General features: G+C 46.8%; 1 pseudogene; it reads left to right on the top strand.

Moving 5' to 3' along the window:
* The first annotated feature begins 11,716 nt into the window (after positions 1-11,716).
* On the top strand, positions 11,717-20,950 carry LOC123060998 (uncharacterized; annotated as a pseudogene).
* Positions 20,951-26,108: the final 5,158 nt, after the last annotated feature.

Raw genomic sequence — 26,108 nt, 5'->3', positions numbered from 1 at the left:
TCCGTACCTTGTTGATTTATTCCTCTACCTAAATTCTAAGTGGCTTCTCAATTTATGGATATGTGACCATTTCAAGTGGAATGCATTCGTTCATTTTGTTCGGATGTGAAGACTATATGTTGCAATTTCATCCCGTTTGATTCAGCTTCATTTTATCTGTCAATGTGCTAACGGTTGTCACCCTCTTCAGGATGGCTCCCGCTAAGAGCACCAATCAGAATCAGAATCAGGATCCGCCACCACCTCCACCTCCTCCGGAGGCATGGCAAGCTGTGATGGCCGCAACCAATGCAAACACACAGTTGATCATGCAAATTCTTCAAGAGCGCAATCAAGCGAACCAAGGCAACCAAGGCAACAATCAGAATCACTTTGCTACACTCAACCAGTTCCTTGCTAACGGGCCAAAGACTTTCAGCAATTGTGTTGAGGCAACTGATGCTGACGATTGGCTCGTGGATCTGTGCAAGCATTTCGAGTGCAGTAACGTCAGGCCTGAGGACTTCGTCAAGTTCGCTTCCTTCCAACTCAAAGACCAAGCTGCAGAATGGTTCCAGCAGTACAAGGATTCCAGAGGAGGCCGTGTGATTACCTGGGATGAATTCCGTCAAGACTTCAAAGCTCATCATATTCCTCAGAGCGTGGTTGAAAGCAAGCGTGAGGAATTCCGCAACCTGAAGCAAGGCTCTTTGTCTGTCTATGACTACAACAAGTTGTTTCAGAAGCTCGCCCGCTTTGCTAAGCAGGACGTCCCTGACGAGAAGAGCATGATATACCAGTTCAGGGGTGGTCTCAGAGAAGAAATTCAGCTAGCTCTTGTTCTCTTTGAGCCCTTGAGGTACGATGAGTTCTACAACATGGAATTGAAGCAAGAGGCCGCTCAACTGAGGTGTGATGCTTCCAAGAAGTGAGTCAGAGATGCTACTCCTTCTTCCTCTACTCAAGTGGCCAAGCAGCAGAAGTATTGGCTTCCTCCTCCTCTGTTCCGTCAGCCGTATCAGAAGAGCAAAGGTGGCAGTGGATCTTTCCACCCACCCAACCCTGGCTTTCAGAACAAGACTTCGTCTCAAGCTCCAAGATCAAGTGCTCCGTATCACCGTCCGCTTTTAGAGGTCACGTGCAACAAGTGCCAACAGAAGGGTCACTATGCCAATAGATGCTTCAATCAGAGGCGTCTTCCTCCTCCTCCTCCTGTGAGATCGGCAAGTACAGCTGTGGTCAAGCATAACCCCAAGCACGCCAAGGTCAACTTGCTGAATGCAGCTCAGGCAGAGGACTTCGCCAGATGTCATCATGGGTAACCTTCCTGTTAACGATATTCCAGCTAAAGTTCTTTTTGACACTGGTGCATCGCTTTCTTTTATTTCAACACCATTTGTTGCCAAGCATGATTTTGTGACCGAAAGGATTCCTGTCCCGTTGAAGATTGTGTCTCCGGGCAAGCAAATGACTTCTAACAATTGCGTCCCGGATGTCTCTATCGCGTTGGGAGATTACAAGTTTCTTTCTTCTCCGGTGGTTCTTGGTAACTCAGATATAGATCTTATTCTCGGGATGGATTGGCTTTCTAAGCACAAGGCGCATCTTGATTGTGCAGCCAGGCAGATTCGATTGACTTATTCGTCTGAGGATGTAATTGTCTTTGCCGCTCGTGATGATACCATCCGTCTGTTTTCTCTCAATGAGAAGGGTGAACTGGATGCTATCTCGCAGATTCCAGTCGTTTGCGAATATCAAGACGTCTTTCCAGAAGAGCTTCCAGGAATGCCTCCGCACCGGCCAGTTGAATTCGTCATCGATCTTGAGCCTGGCACGGAACCTGTGTGCAAGCGTCCTTACAAGCTCGGACCTGAAGAGTTGAAGGAGCTGAAGAAGCAACTCGATATTCAAGAGAGAATGGGTCTCATCCGGCCTAGTTCTTCTCCGTGGGGTTGTGGTGTTCTTTTTGTGAAGAAGAAGGATGGAACGGACCGACTTTGTGTTGATTACCGTCCATTGAACAAGAAGACCATCAAGAACAAATACCCACTTCCCAACATCAACGAGCTGTTCGAACAACTCAAAGGTGCCCAAGTATTCTCCAAGCTTGATCTCCGTATGGGTTATCATCAGATTCGAATCCGTGAGCAAGATATTCCCAAGACGGCTTTCAGGACAAGCTTTGGTTCATATGAATACACTGTCATGTCTTTTGGCCTCGTCAACGCTCCTCCGACTTTCTCTCGCATGATGAACTTCATCTTCAACGCCTACACCAATGACTTCGTTTTGGTCTATCTCGACGACATTCTGGTCTTTTCGAAGAACAAGGAAGATCATGCCAAGCACTTGCGTTTGGTACTCGATAAGCTCAGGGAACACCAGTTCTACGCCAAGTTCTCCAAGTGCGAATTTTGGCTCGATGAGGTTCTTTATCTTGGTCATATCATCTCTGCCAAGGGCATTGCGGTGAATCCTGAGAAGGTGTCTGCAATTGTGAATTGGGAACCACCTCAGAACGTGAAGCAACTCCGTAGCTTCCTCGGTCTCGCAAGCTACTGTCGAAGATTCGTTGAAAACTTTTCTAAGATCGCGAAGCCTCTCTCAAATCTTCTCCAGAAGCACGTCAAGTACGTTTGGTCTCCGGAGTGTGACATTGCTTTCAACACTTTGAAAGAGAAATTGGTCACTGCTCCAGTTCTGACTCCGCCTGATGAATCCAAGCCGTACGAGGTCTTTTGTGATGCCTCTCTCCAAGGTCTTGGCGCAGTGTTGATGCAAGAGAAGAAAGTTGTGGCTTATACCTCTCGCCAGTTGAAGCCCAACGAGAAGAACTACCCCACTCATGATCTCGAGTTGGCGGCAGTTGTGCATGCTCTTTTGACTTGGAGACATCTCTTATTGGGAAGAAAAGTGGACATCTTCACTGACCACAAGAGTCTCAAGTACATCTTCACTCAGCCTAATCTCAACCTCAGGCAGACTCGATGGGTCGAAATGATTCAAGAGTATAATCCGAGTATCGAGTATACTCCAGGCAAGGCCAATGTGATTGCTGACGCATTGAGCAGGAAGGCTTATTGCAACAGTCTGATTCTCAAGCCTTATCAACCCGAGCTTTGTGAAGCTTTCCGCAAACTTAATCTGCAAGTTGTTCCTCAAGGTTTCCTCGCCAACCTTCAAGTCTCTCCTACCTTGGAAGACCAGATTCGCCAAGCTCAGCTTCTTGATGCTATGGTGAAAAAGGTGAAGATTGGGATTGCCAAGAGTCAACCCAAGTACAAGTGCTACCGCCTTGATGACAAGGATACTCTCTTCTTCGAGGATCGTATTGTTGTGCCCAAAGGTGACCTTCGTAAAGTGATCATGAACGAGGCTCACAATTCTCTCCTCTCCATCCACCCTGGGAGCACGAAGATGTATCAGGACCTCAAGCAGGCTTATTGGTGGACTCGAATGAAGCGCGAGATTGCTCAGTTCGTGAATGAATGTGATGTCTGCAGAAGAGTGAAGGCAGAACACCAAAGGCCAGCTGGTCTCCTCCAACCTCTTGCCATTCCAGAATGGAAGTTTGACCACATTGAGATGGACTTCGTGACTGGGTTTCCAAAGTCCAAGCGTGGCAATGATGCTATATTCGTTGTCATCGACAAACTCACTAAAGTGGCTCACTTTCTGCCTATCAAAGAGTCAATCACTGCAGCTCAATTGGCGGAACTCTATACCTCTCGAATTGTCTCTCTGCACGGTATTCCACAAGTGATCTCTTCAGACCGTGGCAGCATCTTTACCTCCAAGTTTTGGGATTCTTTTCAGAAGGCCATGGGCACCAACATCCGCTTCAGCACAGCTTTCCATCCTCAAACTAGCGGTCAAGTCGAGCGTGTCAACCAGATTCTTGAAGATATGCTCAGGGCTTGTGTGATCTCCTTCGGCATGAAGTGGGAGGATTGTCTTCCTTATGCTGAATTCTCCTACAACAACAGTTTTCAAGCAAGTTCGGGCAAGGCCCCATTTGAAATTCTGTATGGCAGGAAGTGCCGTACCCCTCTCAACTGGTCTGAAACCGGTGAACGTCAGCTTCTGGGAAATGACTTAATCACAGAGGCAGAGGAAATGTGCAAAGTCATTCGAGATAACCTCAAAGCAGCCCAATCCCGCCAGAAGAGCTACTATGATAGTAAGCACCGTGATTTGGCTTTCGAGATCGGAGATCATGTTTACCTCCGCGTCTCTCCAATGAAAGGTACTCGTCGCTTCGGTATCAAAGGGAAGCTTGCCCCTAGATACGTGGGACCTTTCAAGATCGTCAGCAAGAGAGGCGATCTCGCCTATCAACTCGAGCTTCCTTCAAACTTTGCAAATGTGCATGACGTGTTCCATGTCTCTCAGCTCCGAAAGTGCTTCAAGACTCCTGACCGCACCGTCAACTTCGAGGACATTGAGCTCCAAGAAGATCTCTCTTATCGTGAGCACCCCGTTGCTATTCTTGAAGAGACTGAACGCAAGACTCGCAACAAGTCAATCAAATTCCTCAAAGTCAAGTGGTCACACCATTCCGACCGTGAAGCTACCTGGGAACGCGAGGATCACCTCCGTTCTGAGTACCCGGCGTTCTTTCAGTCCTAGATCTCGGGACGAGATCCTTTCGTAGTGGTGGAGTGTTGTAACACCCCGGATATGATTTACCCAATATGTAATCCAACTCTTGCCGTTTCCGGCGTTAAGTTATTTTATTTTCTCGGGTTCGGGTTTTTGTCTCCGTGTGTTGTTGTCGTTGTCATGCATCTCATATCATGTCATCATGTGCATTGCATTTGCATACGTGTTCATCTCATGCATTCGAGCATTTTCCCCGTTGTCCGTTTTGCATTCCGGCGCTCCGTTCTCCTCCGGTGGTCATTTCTACCTTTCTTTCGTGTGTGGGGATTAAACATTTCCGGATTGGACCGAGACTTGCCAAGCGGCCTTGGTTTACTACCGGTAGACCGCCTGTCAAGTTTCGTACCATTTGGACTTCGTTTGATGCTCCAACGGTTAACCGAGGGACCGAAAAGGCCTCGTGTGTGTTGCAGCCCAACACCCCTCCAAGTTGGCCCAAAACCCACCAAAACCCTCTCCATCATCTAGAGCGTTCGATCACGATCGCATGGCCAAAAACTGCACCTCATTTGGACTCTCCTAGCTCCCTCTATGCCTATTTAAAGACCCCCCCCCTCCGAAAATCCCGGGTCTCCTCTTTCCCCAAACCCTAAATCTACTCGCGCCACGCCGGACACGTCCGATTCCGGCCGGACGCATCACCGCCGCCCTCTCCCGTCGCGCCACGTGGCATGCGCCGCCACCCCCGCGCCACCGGCCCGGCGAGCCCGCGGGAGGCCCTCCCGGGCCCGGCCATTGCCTCCCCGCGCCTTCTTCGCCCCGCCGCCCGACGCCGCTGCCCCGCCGCCTTTGCCTCGCCGGCCGGCGCCGCCACGCCGCCGCGGTTCGCCTCGCCGCCGACCGCGGCACCGCCGCGCCCAAGCGGCGCCCCGCTCCGCCGACACCGCGCCAGCGCCGCCTCGTCCCCCTCGACATCGGCGACCGCCGCCTCCCCGCCCGGATCCGGCCGCCCCGACGTCTCCAGCGAGTTCTTCCTCAACGCCGGCAAGAAATCCGGCCATCCTCGTAAAACACGCCAGATCTGGATCTGAGATCCACCTCGGTTGACTTTTGCCCCGAAACCTTAACTTTTTGTCTATGTTCATCGCATCGTAACTCCTCATCCGTAACTCCATTTTGGGAATATAGCATATCAAAATGTTCATCTCAGAGAGTACATCATTTCATCTCATTGCATCATTTTCGTTTGAGTTCATCTTGATGCCCGAAATGCTGTTGGAAGAATGCTATTTGAGATAATTGTCAGATCTGCTGCTCCAATTAGATATTTGTCATTTTTGCCATGATTATTGTGTGCATGATATGCCCCTGAGCTCTACATGAGTTTTGTTATATGTTTTGCCATCTATCCAGGGTTGCAACCCATGTATTTTTGTGATGTGTGTGGTGACTAGCACAAGCTTGCAAAGTGGAGTATTCGTTAATACTGATTTCAGGGACTTAGCATTTCCACCAAGTCCTTGAGCTGTTTATCTCAATATGCCATATGTTCATGTTGTTTCCTAGTGATCCGTGCCTCTTTTGAGGATGATCAGTAAGGATGTTTTGTTAATCTTGTAGTGCTCTATCCATCCATGTCCTTGTTTGCAATTATGGAGCACCCTAACTTGAGTCAATCGAGCTCTACTTTTGTCATTTCGTTAATCTGGGCAGATTGACTACTTGTTAGCAATTTTGCCGAGGATGTTGTAGTTGATCCGTGCATGCTATGTTATTGTTCTTGCCATGTCTAGCTTGTATTTTGTGTATTCTTGATGGGTGTATGCTTAGATTGTCATGACTTGCTCTGTAGTGAGTGCATCGAGCTCGTAAACATGCCTACTTGATATCTGTTTCAGCATGTTCCAGTTTTCACCAAGTCTGAGAACTGATTATGTTTTTGCCATGTTCACATGCTTGCAAGTGTATTTTCTGATCCCTCTTGGCTCAAGGTCACTACGGGACTTTTGTTAAGCTCTTTGAGTAGATCCATGCCATGCTTTACTGTGCCATGTTCAGGTCCTGTAGCATATAGTTTTCATGCTCCAAAGTGTGCTATCTGATCTGAAATTCCAGACAAGTGTTAATTTCACTAAGTCTGAAATCTGTTCACCAAATGCATTTTTGCCATGCTTGTTTGAACCTGTTAATGGATGAATTAGCCGTAGCTCAGTGCTAGTCTTTTGTTAAGCATCATGAATGGATCCCTGCCATGTATTTTGATGCCAGGTTTGAGTGCTGTAGCATGTTCATCTTGTTGCATTTAGATGGCTACTTGCTGTAAATCGCAGAACGTGGTCATATTTGAATTGCTTGCCATTTCCAAACCGTAACTCCGATTCCGGCGTTCTTTATATCGTTTTTAAGCGATTTCATCTCACCTTTCCAGTGGCACACTTGGATTTCCAAGTTGAGGCCAGGTTCATGCATTCCTTGTCAAAATCTTGCATATGCATCCCATACTGCATCCCGCATAGCATACCATCTTTGCATCATATTGTTTGAGCCTTGCACGTGGTTGATTGTGTCCTTGTTGCTTGTTTGTCTTGTTTGGGTAGAGCCGGGAGATGAGTTCGCTAACAAGGAGCCCGTTGAGTTTGCTTTCGAGGATCCAGTCAACTCTGACAACTTTGCAGGCAAGATGATCATACCATCGAAATCACTACTATCTTTGCTTTGCTAGATGCTCGCTCTTTTGCTATGCCTATGCTACGATGCCTACCACTTGCTTATCATGCCTCCCAAATTGCCATGTCAAACCTCTAACCCACCATGTCCTAGCAAACCGTTGATTGGCTATGTTACCGCTTTGCTCAGCCCCTCTTATAGCGTTGCTAGTTGCAGGTGAAGATTGGAGACCGTTCCTTGTTGGAACATTATTTACTTGTTGGGATATCATTATATTGCCTTGTTATCTTAATGCATCTATATACTTGGTAAAGGGTGGAAGGCTCGGCCTCTCGCCTAGTGTTTTGTTCCACTCTTGCCGCCCTAGTTTCCGTCATATCGGTGTTATGTTCCCGGATTTTGCGTTCCTTACGCGGTTGGGTGATAATGGGAACCCCTTGATAGTTCGCCTTGATTAAAGCTTTTCCAGCAATGCCCAACCTTGGTTTTACCATTTGCCACCTAGCCTCTTTTTCCCTTGGGTTTCCGGAGCCCGAGGGTCATCTTATTTAAACCCCCCCGGGCCAGTGCTCCTCTGAGTGTTGGTCCAAACAGAGCCACTTGCAGCGCCACCTCGGGGCAACTCGAGGGTTGGTTTTAGTTGTATGTAGTGTTCATCTGAGTGTGCCCTGAGAACGAGATATGTGCAGCTCCTATCGGGATTTGTCGGCACATTCGGGCGGTGTTGCTGGATTTGTTTTAACCTGTCGAAGTGTCTTGTAGAACCGGGATACCGAGTCTGATCGGAATGTCTCGGGAGAAGGTCTATTCCTTCGTTGACCGTGAGAGCTTGTCATGGGCTAAGTTGGGACTCCCCTGCAGGGATTTGAACTTTCGAAAGCCGTGCCCGCGGTTATGGGCAGATGGGAATTTGTTAATGTCCGGTTGTAGATAACTTGAACCTTAACTTAATTAAAATGAATCAACTGTGTGAGTTGCCGTGATGGTCTCTTCTCGGTGGAGTCCGGGAAGTGAACACGGTATTGGAGTAATGCTTGCCGCAGGTTGCCCTCTAGTTACTCGTTCGCGCTTTGCCTCCTCTTCTCGCTCTCTTTTGCGAACAGGTTAGCCACCATATATGCTAGTCGCTTGCTGCAGCTCCACATATACTTACCTTGCCTTACCTATAAGCTTAAATAGTCTTGATCGCGAGGGTGCGAGATTGCTGAGTCCCTGTGGCTCACAGATTACTTCCAAACCAGATGCAGGGCCTGATGATTCCGTTCCAGATGACGCGCTTGAGCTCAAGTGGGAGTTCGACGAGGACTCACGCTGTTACTATGTGTCTTTCCCTAATGATCAGTAGTGGTGCCCAGTTGGGGTGATCGGGACCGTGTCGCATGTTGGGTTTATCTTTCATTTTGGCGCCGTAGTCGGGCCATGAGTGTTTGATTGTTGTAATGCTATTTATGTACTTTGATTGACGTGGCGAGTGTAAGCCAACTATGTATCTCCCCTTTTATTATCTATATTACATGGGATGTTGTGAAGATTGCCTAACTTGCGACATTGCTTTCAATGCGGTTATGCCTCTAAGTCGTGCCTCGACACGTGGGAGCTATAGCCGCATCGAGGGCGTTACACGCAGTGAAACTCCACGATGATTTTTTATGGGCCAGGAGACATCCTTTGGGCCAGAGAAGCACCTGGGGGTGCCCTGAGGGCTTGAGGAGTTCTCGGGACTCTTCTGGCCCCCTCTCCAAACTCCTTGGATGTCTTCTGGTCCAAGAAAAATCATCGCGAAAGTTTTATTTCGTTTGAACTCCGTTTGATATTCCTTTTCTGTAAAACTCAAAAACAAGGAAAAAAAACTGGCACTAGGCTCTAGGTTAATAAGTTAATCCCCAAAATAATGCAAAATAGCATAGTAATGCATATAAAACATCCAAAATAGATAATATAATAGCATGGAACAATAAAAAATTATAGATACGCTGAAGACGTATCAACTGTATGCTATGTGTTCGAGAGAGAAGCCTCTAGTGAAAACTATGACCCACCGGGGTCTACTCTATCATATTATAAAAACAAATAATATCTTGCTGCAATTTATTTACTTTTATTTTATTTTGCAATATATCTATCTACCTATACAAGGTTTGATCCTTGCAAGTAACGAGTTCAAGGAGATTGACAACCCTCTTTCCCCCGTTAAGTGCAAGTGTTTGCTTTTGTGTGTCCAGTTGATGTTCACAAGGGTTTGTGTGATTCTCCTATTGGTTTGATAAACCTTGGTTCTCACCGAGGGAAATACTTATTTCTACTGTACTGCTCCACCCTTCCTCTTCGGGGAAAATCTCAACGCAACTCACAAGTAGTAGGCATCACGGGTGGTGCATGCCTCCTCCTGTTGATGGCAATGGTGGATCGACATGAACACAAGAGGGTCGTGGTGGAAATCGGGGCAGCTCACGGGGGACCCCTCCTTGGCGGTCCATGGGGAAATAAGGTGTGAAGGAGAGAGGGCGCCATGGCGAAGGTGAGATAGGCGTCATCCAGTTTTAAAGGAGAGGGGTCCATGAAGAAATGTCCTATTATGGCGGGAAACCGAGTGGGAAAGGGAGGGTTCGATAGTAAAAATGAAGGGTGCGTCGTGTGGTGGGGTTTTGTGTTGGGACCACATGTTGGAGATAACATGAAAGATAGTCCGGAGAACCACATTTCTTCCTCACATAGGGCTAGATTAGGGGAAGTCCGGACTGCCTGGGTAGTTGAATTTTGGGAAGCTCGTTGGGCGTCCGTTTGATGTGCGACCACGTCCAGACATATGAAGGAGAAATGAGATTCACCTTGAAGAAGACCTTAACCATTTGTATCATACATTTATATGCGTTGTAGCCCGTAGCAAGACTCGGACATATGTAGGAGAAATGAGATTCAACCTTGAAAATGATCTTAACAATTCATTTGATTCATTTATATGCATGCATTGTAGTCCATAGCAACGCACAAATGTTCTACTAGTGGGGAAAGGTGAGGCGAACCGGCCTGGGAGGGGGTGGTGGGAGGTGAGGCAAAAATAGACCGACGAAAATAAACCTGGATACCGGGCTACCAAGCCCCCTTTAGGAGTAGAGATATATGTTCGGCTAGGTACCGCTTATGGGGATTTTATACTCACACGAGATTTGTTAGAGATGCTATTAGGTCATCTCCAAAGCGGACCCTCAACCGCCCATAACCGCCTAGACTGCGCGGTCCTAACGTGTTTGGCCATCCAACACGGATCTGTATTGGTCCGCCGAGCGGTCTGGAACTACTTTTTTCCTGTAAACCCGAGACAAACTGGGAGGCTTTGCGGGAGTCCGAACATCAATCACATAGGACTCCGACACCCCCAGCCCACCCAAACCCCCACCAAAACCACTCCTGGACCCCCCGCATCCATCCTCCCATTTTCTCTTCTTTCATCTTTCTCTCTTGCCTTCGCCGTTGCTCTACCACCCCGGCCGCCACGCCACACCCCTGCCGGCACTCGACGAGTCTGTCACCTTCAACGGTACAACCAGCTAGAAAGGATATTGAGAGGGCATTTGAAGTTCTGTTGGCATGTATTGCAGTTGTTCGTGGACCTTCTAAACAACGAGATTTGGAGACCTTGTGAGAGTTGATAACCTATTTGTGTGGTCACGCACAACATGATCATTGAGGATGAGGGTGAGGATGCTGTCACAACTCTTGCATTTGAGAATATGAGTGATCCTATCGAACTTCGAGATCAAAATCCTGCCACATTTATAGAGTTTGTTCAAATGCATCACAAATTCGGCATCGAGCAACTGAAGAAAGATTTAATTGAATATCCGTGGACGGTTAGAGGGTACAACAATGTTGGAGTGTAATATTTGATTTTTTTAAATTAGAACTACAGGTGCATTTGAACATTTGAACCATGCTAGACTATATATGCGGCTATTTGAATGTGCAGACTTAAAAAAGATTGGGACCCGATGTATACATATAGCGTTGGATGGCTGGCTCATGCATTCGTGTCCGCGAACTGGCCCTGTGTCCATGTATGGATGCGGGAGGAAATTTGAAATCAACATTGGAGACACTGGAAAATATCAGGTGATACCGAGAGACCTTGGATCTGAGATCCAACGGCCACTGACCAAGCTTCTAGATTTGTGTGTAAAAATGAGATTTTGAAGGTTTTTTTTTGTTGCGAACTTGCAGACCTTATGCAATCATTGGGCTCTCAGGAGTCCGTATCATGGATGGGAGCACACAGGGCGTACCACCTAGCACCTAATACTTTCCCTCCAACGCCCACTGACCAAAATTTCTAGACTTGCGTGTAAATATCAGATTTTGGAGGGGTTTTTGCAAACTTGCAGAAGCTCAACCATTGGATCTCAGATCAAGGGCTCTCGGGAGTCCGTATCATGGGAGCACGGGGAGGCCCGAGTTGCTTTCCGACCCTTCCCTACTCGCCCATTTCCCGACGCGCCCGAGTCACCCCGAGCGCAGCCGCAGCCGCAGCCTCGCGTCCGCCCCTTCCGCCACCCCGACGAGCTCCGTCGCCTCCTCTCCTCCTGGTCCAACCCCCCAGCGCCTTCTTCTCCAACGGGGCGAGCTCGACGACCAGAGCCACCACCCCCGTCGCTTCCGTCTAGGAACGGGACGAGCCGGCGCCGCTCTGCTGCCTCCTCTCCTGCTCCAGAGCTGCAGCGACCGAGGCGAGCCGACTACATCAGCTGCCTTCCGATTTAAGGCGGCGGCGACGACGTGTACGACGGGGGCGACTGGAGCGTGCACCGCGACCTGCAGGTAAGCTCGGACTCGCCTCCTCTGCTCCCCGCGTTTCGTTTCCTTAGATGCCGAACCAGGTTAATTGATTATCGGGATGCAGACCCTAGATTCCTCGTTGGAGGCTAAGAATCCTCCCTCTCCCTTCTCGTTCGCGGCTGGTGTCATGGAAGCTTTGATAATATCCGCGCGCGATGGACATATGGCACTGGAGTATTTGACAAAAAACTACCACATTAGGGGTTGCCGTCCCACAGAACTACCACATTCAAAAAAGTGACTGATAAGTACCAAAATTTTTTAATTTTGTGACTAAAAACTACCACTTTTGATAAATGACCGGTTTAGACGATTTAAACACGTTTATGACATGCAGGACCCACCCGTCAAGGGTGATGTGGCGGCACGGTCAACTCTGTTTAGTTTGACCGTTAAGTTGACCGTTATGACAGGTGGGGCCCACAGCCGTTCTTCTTCCTCCTCTCTGTATCTTCCTTTGGCATTTTACCAAACACCTCCTGTGCATCATCCTATGCTGCTTTCAGTGGGCGCCCAGTCGCCCCCTCATGCTCCGGTGGCCTTTGCCGCCCTGCACTCCGGTGGCCTTCCATGCCAGAGGGTGCCGGAGGAGAAGCCCGCGCAGCCGCACGCGAAGCCGAGGTGCTGCGAGCTCTAGGCCCTGCTGCTGCCGCCCTCGCCGGCCTCCCTTCGAGCTGGAGCTCGTGGTCAGCGGCAAGGAGCAGTAGCAGCGGCTGCAAGCAACAGCACCACGGGCCTCGCTCGCCTCGACGTGCACGCCGAGCTCCTGCTCATCCCCTTGCCGCCGAGCCGCAGGCCGCACTCCGGCGCCGAGGCGGCAACAGGCTCGCATTCGCGGTTCGGTCCCTGCGTCGCGCCGAGAAGGACCTGGCCCACCTCTCCGCCTCTGTGCACGCCACGGTCAAGTTCCCCATGCCCTCCGCGTCCAACAGCGCGGCGGAGGTCGAGGTGTCCGGGGTGCTCGCCAAGGCCGTGGCCACTACCATGTTTCGGCCGTCGAAGCCGTGTCCTTCACTGCCACCTCCAAAAAGACCACCGCAACATCCTCCAGCATAGGAGCAGTAGCAGCGGCCGCAAGCAGCAGCACCACAGCTCCGGCCTCCTCTCGCCTCCTGCGATGACCGCGGGTGAGCCAGAGCTCCGCAACACCCTCCTCCCCTTCCGCTGGAACGAGACATTGAGGCTCCCGCCCTCCACGAGGCTCGGCCACAGTGCGCGAGCACCAGCAGCGCGAGCACCACGACGAGCAGCTCCTGCAGCACGTGCGAGCACCTTGGTGAAGCACCTCAAGCAGGTGAGGCGCGCACCTCGCTGTCGTCCTGGGCGCGCGAGGATGTGGCGTCCTCTGGACCATCTTCCTCGGTCAGGAGCGACGGGGGCGTCTTCACGGCGGGCGCGTCACCGGAGTTGACCCGCTTCCCTCCCATGCACAGGAGGTGTTTGGTAAAATGCCAAAGGAAGATACGGAGAGGAGGAAGAAGAATACCATGTGGGCCCCACTTGTCATAACGCTCAACTTAACGGTCTAAATAAACAAGGTTGACCATGCCGCCACGTCACCCCTGACGGGTGGGTCCCGCATGTCATAAACGTGTTTAAATCGTCTAAACCGGTCATTTTTCAAATGTGGTAGTTTTTAGTCACAAAATTAGAATTTTTTGGTAGTTATCAGTCACTTTTTTGAATGTGGTAGTTCTGTGGGACGGTAACCCCTAATGTGGTAGTTTTTTGTCAAATACTCTATGGCACTGAAAGGTAGGCTCTAGTCTGATCTGACCCGACGCTTTCCTTTCCCGTGTTACCAACTGATTTTCCGTTTACGATGAAGATGTTATGGAACTTATTGAGAAGGAGGGGAATGATATGGTCGCCAGCTTTCGGGACAGCAAGAGTCGAACGTTGCTACACCTTGCAGCTCGCAAAGGCAAAGCGGATATCTGCTCATATCTAATTAGTGAAGTTGGCATCGATGTGAATGCTGCCTATGGTAAAGGTACTACTTAAATTTTTTATGCATGTGTAGCATGATTTCCTTTTTAAATAATTTTTGTTAGGTATTTTCTTAGTATATTATTAAATAATATATGTTCGTGAATAAACTAGGTTTGTATAATAAACTTGTAAACCCTCAGGTATATCTGATTGAACCCTTGCATGGATTAAACCCTTGTAGAAAGTAGCAACCGGAGAGTAAATTAAAGGGTGGTTTCCATATTCATATTCTATATTTAACTCCTTCCATTCATGCCTAAAAAATACCCTTTGGTTCAGTTACAGTACCACAATAGCATCAGAGTATAGAATTTTAAATCTGAAATCGGCCCATGCAGCACAGTTTGGTGGTGCAGTTCGTTTCGAGTATAATTGGAGATGGATAGAGTGTTATTGCAGTTTGATATGTGTCTAAACTGCAATTTGTACTGGTTTCACACCCATTGTACTTCTGGGTCATATATCACGATGTGCTTGATGTTCTTAGTAAAAACAGACAGTCATCTTCCTGAAATTGTAACAGCGTGTAATGTTAATTGCTGCACAAATTTCATCAAGTAGGAAAAGATTGGAAGACGGATACAATATGACAAAAGAAAACTAGTAGATGGATGCTATATCATTAAAATACTTCGTATGTGTAGCTTTCTTAATGATAGCATGCTATTTGATTGTCCTGTACATCTATCGTGTGATGGAATATAGGCGTTAGTTGTACCTAGTGTTTATATGTTGTTTACGTTATCTCTGAATAAATTTCAGGTCAAACAGCATTGAAGATAGCTACAGATAAAAGTCATATGGAAACTGTTGAATGCCTGCTCAACAACGCGGCCGATCCATCTGTCCTGAATATTGGGCCAACTATACTGTGTATGGCTGCAAAGTTTGGTAAGTGATACCTTGTTTTTTGTTTTCATTAAAATGGGAGTAATATAATGTTGTGTATGTTTCTTAATACAGGAAGATTAGGAATAATGAAGCTTCTACTTGACAAGGGAGTTAATGTTGATGCCAAAGGCTTTGAGGGTACTGCACTTGCGTGTGCTGCTAGGTGCAGACAAATATGTGCAGTCAAGTTTCTCATAGAACACGGTGCTAAGGTGAATTTTCATTATAATTTCCTCATGAAGGTTTATAGAACATGTAGCTATGACATCGATGATTTTGCAGGTGCAGCCAGAACCAGAGTTCAATTCCGTTCATGAAGTCACACCTCTATCTTGTGCTGTCTCCTTCGGTTCATTCGAGTGTTTTGATCTTTTATAGAGGTACACAATTAATCAAGCCCCTTTTGGGTTCATTATTGCTCTGTTTCTGTTTTGTGTTCATTTCAGCATGTAACATATTTGTATTTACTCAGTGAAACTTCTACATTTGTATTTACTTCTTAAACTAACTACATTTTCTGCAATATAGGCAGGCGCAGATCCTAAATTTATCAAGAATCCTCTACACGCTGCTGCTGCTAGTGGGAGCATCAAGCTAGTCGATTGGTTTCTAAAATATGGAGCTGACCCAGATTATTGTGATGTAATCAACGAACTTCAATTTTTCTTGAATAAACCTTCATATTTTTTACGTTTCTTTACAAATTGGAAAGAACACCTGTTGTATCCACACTAATCTGAGCGATACCTGTATTTGCCGGTTTAGCGATGCTATTGCTTCTTTTTCATACTAAAAAAACGTATAATCATTGAACTTTGTTTTTTTGCATTGTAGCTGCAACTATGAACCTTTTGTGCATCTTGATTATATTGTACACTCACATTTCGTTGAATTTTGCATGTTTCTTGTACTGCCAAGTAAAACTAAGTTTTGACTGTTTATTATCCTTTTCTTTCCTATAGCATGTCGATGGGTTGAAGCCAATACAAGTTGCCGCACAACGTAAACATGTTGATATTGTTGAGTTTCTTTTCCCATGGACCACAGAAATTTCAGATATTTTGAACTGGTCCGTGGCTGGTATTATTGAGACTTATGCTGAGAACAAGGTGCCAAGTGAACTTTATATTGATTATGCAGTATCATTATATGTTTATGAATTGAAATCTTTTATGCTATAATTCTCATGATAAGAATTCAATGCATTTTCAGCCGCTAGACGTTTCACATAAGGAAACCACTTTGAGAAGAATTTCATCGACTAAGGTGTGTTAAATTGATATGCATTTCAACATGTTAATGAATTTAATGTTGCAAGAATTCGCCATGTATATATCTGCATTCTTTATGATGTTCAGTAAATTGATCTGTAAAATTTTGTTTCAGATGAACGTGAGTATTCTGTCGGACTAAGAAATCAACCTTAAAATCAAGGCAATGGTACCAGAAACAGAGTATCAGTTCTTTTCCAAATGGTCAGCCGCAAAGAAGCGGCTGTTTTATGAGTCTACATTGTATGGACTGCCAGAACCGAATCGAATTTTCAATTATGATGTTGGAGAAATAAAGGTATAATCTTTGCCTTCTGAATGTGTAACTCTTAATTGCCTTGGTCCTTTACATCTTTGCTTCTCAATGTATTTAATTGCCTTAGCCCCTTACATCTTTGCAGAGCAGTGTCATTTTTGACATCACAAGTCCTAGTCCCACCAAGGTACAGGCGAGTTATTTGAGGGCAATAAGTGTTTATCGTTTTTGGCACTTTGCGGGGTCTGATACAGTTTATGAGCTTGGACCTGGTAGCAATAAAGTCACTGTTTCGAGAGCAGATGGGACATTTATATTTTGGTTCAGGAATAATAATAATGATGTTGGTGTAGTGATTGATGGTCAAAGTATTTGGATTTCGGGTTTCGTCCGAAGGAGTCGTAATGACGATGGAAGCTTTTCTTATAATCTTCCTATCCATTTCTCTGTTGGCATGATGAAGCAACCTTCAAACAATATATTGACAGCTGCTGGCAGATCAAAGACATTGACAGTCATGATGAAGCAAACTTTGAAAAATATATTATTGCCTCTGATTTGATGTTATCAAATTTAGGTGGTTCGTACGATGGTGGTGTTTCAGGGCTAAAGCTAAAAATACACGCGCTTCGTGCTGCTGTTAATGCTATTAGTACTCACGAAGAGAACATGTCTTTTAAGGACACCTGCCATGCCATGTTGCGTCTGATATGCTTATTTTGTATTCCACTGAGGCTGGAAAGAACGATTGGATATTTCAGTACACCATGAAGTCCCTGGAGAGGAAGCAGGTGGATGCACCTATTTCAATACCCTCTTGTTTGGATGGAACGGTGACAAACCACAGACAAGTTTCTCATAGTGCTCTCAATGCCCTCGACACAATAACTGAGAAAAGATCTATAGGAACTGCTGCTGCTTGTAATGCTGATGTGCCTATTCCAGCACCTTGTTTGGATGGCAGTGTCACAAATCAGAGACAGGTATCTCATATTGCTCTGGATGCCCTTGATAAAGTAATTGAAAAAACAGCAATGGATACTTTTGCTGCCTCTAATGTTGCTGCTGCTGCTGCTGCCGATGATGATGATAATTATGAGGAGGAGGAGAAGGGGCAGGAGGATAAAGAAGGTGGAATCAGTTCATATAATGGCGATGTTTTTACTGCTGCTGCTGCTGATACATGTGTCAATGATGATGCTACTGCATATGATGATGAGAAGGGGCAGGAGGAGGAGAAGGAGAAGGGGCTGGAGGAGGAAGAGGATGGAACAAATTCATGCAACATTGGTCTTGCTGATGTTGAGGAGGAGGATGAGGAGGAGGAGAAGGGGCTGGAGCAGGAAGAGGGTAAAATCAATTCATGCAACACAGTGACGGGTCCTGCTAATGATGACATTGAGGAGGATGACAAGGTTAAGATTCGGGAAGAGGAGAAGAGACGGGAGGAGGAGGAGAAGGCATACGAGCTTGTGACTGGTGTGCCTTTCCGAAGATTATCCCAGTGCCTTGATGCCTATGTTATACTGCGAAGAAGAAAAGTTATCAAAACCAGGTTCTTTCTCCCGAACAAGAAATCTGAGTTCTTGGAGCAAGAAACTGCTGCAATAATGAAGCATAGTGATGAAAATGATGAGCACTTTAAAGAAAGATTACTCGAAGCAAATCTCAGAAGAGGAACGCTTTTCACTGTAGAAGAGCATGGAGGCATCGGGAAGTACAGAGGCAGAGTGTGGCCCATGCCACCAAGGCCATACTCCAAAAAGAAGGGCACGAAACTTCGGTAAGCGCATTTTGATAGGTTTGTACATTTTCTGATGTCCTTTTCACTTAATGATTACGATGTTTACCTTTTCAGGTGGTATTATTTAGAGCCTGAGTAGGATAGATAAGTATAATCTTTGAAGGTACCCACTTTTTGCTTACCTCCTATCGTTGACAGTTTTGCATCATGTGGTAACAATTCCAGCTTGTAAAATTAGTAACTGTTATGGGGATATTGTACTCTTTATACTGAATAGTGGTAGTGATCACCTGCTTTATCATGATCCATGACAAGGTAGCAGCGTAGTCACCACTTGAAGTTACTTATAATAATGAATAATCTGGACCTCTATTTTCGGTAGCCGCAAAATGTGAGGATATATAAGATGATTGCGTAGCCTTCGGTTTTTAGTTATTTAGTTTTCAGCATTCTGAGATTATTTTTGCTTGTGCATATTTATCCCCATGGTGTTTAACTAGTTGTGCAACTAGTCTAGTATTGTAGCTTGGGATTAACTCGACTCCACTAGCTGGTTGACTAGTCTAGTCTTTTGAGTCGAGCGATTCAAAATGGGCCCGCCGTTTTCTTAAAAATGTAATGAGGAGGAGGTCTAAGGCTGGCCCCTGAACCCTATTCTCTCCCCTGCACTCGCGCACGGTCATGCCTCCTCCTGGGTGTTTCTAACCTGAGCCTTGCAAGGCGGCCACTGGCATTACTGGTGGTTGCAACACCAGCTGTTGCTGCAACTTTCCACTAATCTTATCATCTGCTCTCCTTCCTCTTTTATCTCCTTCAAATCCTCTCCCTGCTGCTGTTGATTTGATTCGTATTGAACTCCCTTCCATCAATATCATGCGAGCAAGGCGTGGGAAAGACAGACAGACTCACAGACAGAGGGACAGAGAGGAGAGAGGGGGAGGGAGGGAGGGAGAGAGCAGCATAGAGCAACAGCAGATCGGAGAGGTGAGGAACAGGCAGCACCAAAGGGAGGTAGCGCTGTGGCTCCGGGGTGCTAGTGGCTCTCGCAAAGGGAGGTGGCACGTGGTGGAGATGGAGATGGATAACTGGGTGGCGCACCACCACGCCAGAGGTTGGGGGAGAAGGAGATGTAGCCAGGTCCGATTTGCAATGGAGGTGCGGCTAGGGATTTTGATCCCCTTCCTGATCTGCCACTATTGCTCTTTGGCCCTTCTCCTTTTCTTCTTTCTTCGCAAGAAGGTCCAGTTATTTCTTTAGCTTGCCCCTGGTTACTTTTTTTCTTCTCAAAGTCCTTGACGCATTTCTTTCATGCCCTTGTCTCTTCTCGTTAACCACATAGTCGGAATCTTCACGATTTCTTCACAATGTCCATTTTCTTCTTTTGCTTTCCCTGGTTACTTCTTTTCTTCTCACTCAAGTCCTTGACGTATTTCTTCCATGCCCTTATCTCTTCCCGTTAGCCACATAGTCAGAATCTTGACGATTATAGTGCCTTTGCGCACGTTTCTGCAAAAGCAACGACTAGCAAACGACGAAAGTGCTAGTCTGAGGGCGAGCACACCTGCTCGCTTTATCATCCCCGCTCTCTCTCTCCTAGATTCGCACTCCCTCGTGTATTTTAGGACGTACAGGCAAGGCAGTCGTATATGGATTATATATATTCCCGAGTCATGGCCCACCTCTGCAGCGCAATCACTACGTCTCCGTCCGTCAAGTGCATCCCGGCCCAGATAAAAATCCCACGTCCTGTACGGGGACGCCGTATGCCCACCAAGCACATACGTGCCGGCATTTACTTCCATCGAATTGCCCTCAAAAATAAAAAATTCCATCGAACAACCGTTCCACTTGTTTCGCTTTTTTCTCCTCCGCCCTTCTCCATTTCCATTCTGTCTCACTCTCTGCTCCTCTCCCAAACTCATCCCAAGCTTATCCTTCGCCAAAAACACTGCCAGGTTATGACAAGTTCAGTTAGATGTTCAGTTTTTGCATTTACATCTTTCTATCATTTCTGCATTTTCTCTTGTCATTCTATGCTTTAGATCTGCTCACTTGTTAATCTTTTTCAGTTGTCCAACTCTAGTTATTTCAACCCCATGACGCTCCACTGCTCCAGTAGAATCATTAGTAGGCTTATTCATTTTATGCGTGTTGTTTAGTCATGTATATATATCGGAAGCCCGGTGGGAGCTGACAAATGTTTTGCTTCCTTCAAGCATTCTGTTTCAGCAAGTTCTAGCACCACCAAAATATGTTTTTAGAGCTCCAACAAACCTATAATAATTCTAGTAGCATTAACACCTGATCGGACTGTAGTGCACATTTTTTATGAACGAAGATTCCAAGAACCCCTCAGCAGTGATTGTCATCATGTACTATGAATCCATCTTGTATGAGCTACTTTCTGGACTTAATGTAATTATTTTTACTTGCAGGTGACATGGCGATGTTGCACATGGGCTCGCCTGCTAAAGCTATGGGTGCCAATCGAACACTGGCGAGTGTACGCGGGCATTGAATGTGATCGGAGGTCCAAGACATGTGTACCTACCGTGGAACAGTCGTATACGGTGAACTCGCCGGTTAATATGACGATCCCGTCACGGCAGGATGTTACCTGTTCCAGTTGTACATAACGGGGTGCATTTTGCATGGCCCATGCGTGATGTAGGAGTATATGGATACAACGCCTAACCTGTTTGCTGTGGTAAGATTGCATGCGTATTCTTTTTTTTTATCCAAAGATTGCATGCGTATTCTTAGCGCATGCAAGCATCAAATTGGGTCAAGTGGGGCTCCACCACGTAGGCTAAGGGTATATGATTAGCCGGGGCTCATACGTACTTTCCTGAATACCTACAAGTCGGCCGGCAAATACGCGTACGTATACCTGAATATCTGATCGATAGTTGCCGTGCTGTAAACCGATCGAAGAGATAAACATCGATACTGTTTTGCCATCTGTATCTCTTCCAACAAAATCGGAGGGGCCAAATGGTTGTGCGCGTCACCTGCGCCTTGCTCCTTTGCCTATAAATGTAGGGGACACACAAATCAGAGAGCGCCGGCGGAGCTTCAGCAAGGCTGAAAGGGCTATGGCTGGCCCGTTCTAGGCTGGAGCAAAATAAAGTTTTATATGAAGTTCAGCTCAAATAAATCATTGATTTCTAATTCGATAGCATTGTTTGTACTACCCGGCCCGCACTCGAGCCAAGTTGAAGTTGAGACGCGCCCATGGCGACAGCATCAACGAGATGGACGGAGGAGGCCGAGGAGAGGGCGCGACGCACTTGCCCGGTAACATGCACGCGGCCTGGTGCTGCCCGGCCGCGGCAGTGCGTGCGCCGAGGAGGACGCATGGTAGCGAGCAGAACGCACCAGCGGCTGCGTCTACGATCCGGTGGGTCGCACGTTAAGGACCACGCCCACTCGAAGGTGGCGTGCACCAGTGCAGATCCTGCGCGGGACGACTGACAATCGTGCTACCGATGGCACGACGTGGAGCTTCGTCCGGGTCAACATAATTTTTATACATTCATCTATCTCTTGTATACCCAGGTCAGGATATTACACGAGTGTCCGGGAGCAGCACCTTCAAGACACGGAGGGAGACGCGCCCATGCGGCTACGTTGAGGAGATCGTATGACGGTGACAACTCACGCAAGAGAAGCCGGCAACACACAGTGTAAAACGTAGGTTTTGAGAGAACTGGCTCAACCCTCTATGGGGTGGCCTGTGACATATATATAATAATGACATACAAGTCTAATACCAATATGGTATGGATTACACAGTAGGGCTACAATACGAAGTCTAACACCCTCCCTCAATCTCAACTCACTCATGAATTATCTAGGAGGTTGAGATTGCGCCTACAGACCTCAAACATGCGAGAAGGTAGAGGCTTGGTGAAGATATCTGCAAGTTGATCTTTTGAAGAGATAAACCTGACTTGTAGTAGCTTCTGTGCAACAAGTTCCCTCACAAAATGATAGTCAATCTCAATGTGTTTAGTCCGTGCATGAAACGCTGGGTTTGATGGCAGAAACGTAGCACTGATGATGTCACACCAAAGGACCGAAGGATGTGGCTGAGAAACTCCTAGCTCTCGATGTAGGGACTCAATCCATATAAGTTCGGCAGTCGCATTGGCAACCGACTTGTACTCAGCTTCTGTGCTGCTGCGGGAAACAATGGCTTGCTTGCGTGCACTCCAGGCAATCAGATTAGGACCCAAGAACACAGCATGTCCCCCTGTAGATCGCCTGTCATCTGGACACCCAGCCCAATCAACATCAGAGAATGCAGAAAGAACTCCGGAGGAACAAGGGCGTAGGTGAAGACCAAAGGAGACAGTGAGACACACATAACGCAGTATGCGCTTCACAGCAGACCAGTGTACATCAGTAGATGCATGAAGATACCGGCACACCCTGTTAACCACAAAGGAGAGATCAGGACGCGTGATCGTCAGATACTGCAAGCCACCAAGAATACTCCTGTACTCAGTAGCATCCTCAGGAGATAGAAGAGCACCATCAGCAGCTGAAAGTTTGTCAGTGGAGGACATGGGCGTAGGTGATGTCTTGCACTTGAGCATAACAGCACGGCGCAAGAGATCAAGAGAGTACTTCTTCTGGGTGAGAGCCAAACTGCCACGAGACTGATGAGCGACTTCAATACCCAGGAAGAAATGAAGCTGTCCCAAATCCTTAACTGCAAAATCACGACCAAGTGCAGTCACAAGAGCATCAGCAGCCATTGGAGAGGAGCTCACCAGGACAATATGATCCACGTACACGAGGAGGTACATGGTCACACTCGGTCGCTGAAACAGGAACAGTGAAGTATCAGCCGTCGAAGGAATGAATCCATGAGTGCGTAGAGCTGAAGCCAGGCGAGCATGCCAGGCATGAGGAGCCCGCTTCAGTCCATATATAGCCTTCGTCAGACGACAGAGATGATAAGGCTGAGTGTGATCAACAAATCCAGGTGGCTGCCTCATGTAAACCTCTTCTTCAAGCAATCTGTGAAGAAAAGCGTTCTGCACGTCAAGCTGACGGAGAGACCATTCGCGAGAAACTGCCAGAGACAGAAGAAGTCGAATAGTGGTAGGCTTGACAACTGGGCTGAATGTATCCTCATAGTCCAGTCCCTGACGCTGTTTAAAGCCCTTAGCCACGAGGCGCACTTTGTAGCGCTCAATGGAACCATCTGCATGTTTCTTCACCTTGAACACCCACTTCGAATCAATGATGTTGACGCGAGACGGAGGGGGAACAAGTGTCCAGGTCTTATTCTTCATAAGAGCGTGATATTCTTGTTCCATAGCAGCCCTCCAGTGTGGAATACTCATAGCGGCTTGATAACTACATGGTTGGGTGGTTGGATCGTCCACAACATGAGCCAGGCAAGCAGCAAGATATGTGACCGTGCCATCGGTGCGCTCCTTGGGATGAACAATGCCACTATGGCTGCGAGTGTGTGGACGCCGCGGAGCAGCGAATACCGGGGCCGGCGGGACATCCGGAGCAGGCGAGGCCGATCCAGGGGACTCCGACAAAGAAGGACCGGGTGACGGTTGAAAGTGCGTTAAGTCGACTAGAGGGGGGGGGGGTGAATAGGCGATTTTTATGAATTCTTCACTGAGGAATTTTAGGGTGAGGAAATTCCTAAGCAAAGAACTACTTGCAGCGGAATAAGTACTCAGATGTAAACATAACGGAACATAAGCATGATCATCATGATGAAATGAAGACAAGCACGGAGTACAGAAAGCATAAACACAGGATAACACAGGATAAAGACAAACAGACTGAAGAAATTGGACTGAGGAAATTGAGAAAGTCTTCAGTCAAAGTCTTCAAACAGATATGAACAGGCACACAACACAGTAACGAGGAAATGAAAGTGTTGAGGAAATAGAACCAGTAAGCTCGGTGAAGACAATGATTTGGTAGACCACTTCCGACTATTGTGTAAGTTGTACGTCTGGTTGGAGCAGCTAGGTATTTAAACCTGAGGACACACAGTTCCGGACACACAGTCCTCAGCGTATTCTCCTTGAGCTAAGGTCACACAGACCTCGCCCAATCACTCGTGGTAAGTCTTCAGGTGACTTCCAAACCTTCACAAACTCGGTCACTCAGCGATCCACAATTTCTTCTTGGATGCTCTAGACCATGACGCCTAACCGTCCGGAAGAAGCACAATCTTCAAAGGTAACAAGCGTCGGATCTACGCAAGATCAATCTCTTCAGTGATGCTCAATCACTATGGGTTTGTAGGTGTTTGGGTTTGGGTTTCCTCACTTGATGATTTTCACTCAAAGTCCTCGGAGGATGGGATGCTCTCAAATGACAAGTGTCAGTTTCTCTCGGAGCAGCCAACCAGCTAGTGGTTGCAGGGGGTGGCTATTTATAGCCTAGGGAGCAGCCCAACATGATAAGACATAAATGCCCTTCAATGATATGACCGTTAGGTGGGTAGATATTTAGGGGCAGCTGGCGCATAGCACAACAACGGTCAGAAATTTGAGTATCAAATTCCTCAGGGCTATCATGTTCCTCACTGTGTAGGCAATCCGCACTGACGAATTCCTAACTCCTTAGTCAGACAAATTCCTTAGAGACCAGAAGAACTTCGTCTCTGTCACTGAAGAATATGACTGAACTGTATGAGATTTCCAATGGCTTCACTCGAAGGGATTGGTAGGTGTAGGATTTAGAGTTGAGCATCACTTGGAAAAATTTTCTTAGTATTTCCTTGACCTCCTTTAACAGTACAGTGTTTCCTATGACTCAAAAAAGAGAAAATGAAACTACGAAAACAAAAGTCTTCATGCTCCATGTTCCTCGAATGAATACCAAGTCTTCAGGGTCACACCAATTTCTTCACTTTCAAAGTCTTCAGAAAGTCTTCAGAAATCCAAAGTCTTCAGTCGAAGACATTCATTTTTAGGGTCGACTTTCTCTGTAAATCTCAAACTCCTCATAGACTTATAGACCTGTGTACACTCAAAGACACATTAGTCCCTTAATCTATAAGTCTTCAATACACAAAAATCACTAAGGGCCACTAGATGCACTTACAATCTCCCCCTTTTTGGTGATTGATTACAATATAGGTTAAGTTTTCAACGGGGATAAACATATGAAGTGTAAATACTGATATTGAGGAATTTGATTGCAAGATATAGAAGAACTCCCTCTGAAGATGTGCATAGTGAGGAATTTGCTTTTGAAGCAATGCACACTTGAAGAGTAGAATCATGGAGATCTCCCCCTATATCTTGTAATTCGTGCACGCATTTGACATAGAATATGAATAATTTGAAATGTATGAGAAATATGGTGACTGATGTAATTCAACATGCATGCATTAACATTAATGAGGAATAAGCATGCAGAAAATCTCAGCAAAAGTATCAGGCCACCATAGAGATTAAGTTTACAACTCGATCGAATAAAGTTTTAGAAGAACGAGAGTTGCAACTTAGAAAAAAACGCCCATATAAGTAGACCTGCTTGAAGACTAACTCAAATCCCCCCTTTGTCATCGAATGACCAAAAGGATCGAAAAATTAGGACTAACGCCCCTGAAGAATATCAAGACGATGGAGGAGCGCCAGCGTTGTTGGGGTCGTTTGTCATAGTAGGGCCTGCCGCAGTGTCGTCCAAGTCTTCATACTCGTCGGTGTCACGTGATGAAGAACATGAGCTGGCCACCAAGGAAGGAACCTTGACCTTCTTGTATTTCTTCGGTGGAGGTGCAGACCAGTCAAAGTCCTCCTTGAGACCCATTTGCTTCAGATCTTCTTCACCATACAAATGAGATAAGACAACCCAGGTGCGACCGAAGACTTCATGGAGGTAG

This window comes from Triticum aestivum, chromosome 3A (assembly GCF_018294505.1).
Source record: "Triticum aestivum cultivar Chinese Spring chromosome 3A, IWGSC CS RefSeq v2.1, whole genome shotgun sequence".
In the NCBI taxonomy this organism is placed as follows: Eukaryota; Viridiplantae; Streptophyta; class Magnoliopsida; order Poales; family Poaceae; genus Triticum; species Triticum aestivum.
The sequence above is the reverse complement of the archived record's forward strand: the minus strand, read 5'-3'. Positions and strand labels throughout refer to the sequence as shown.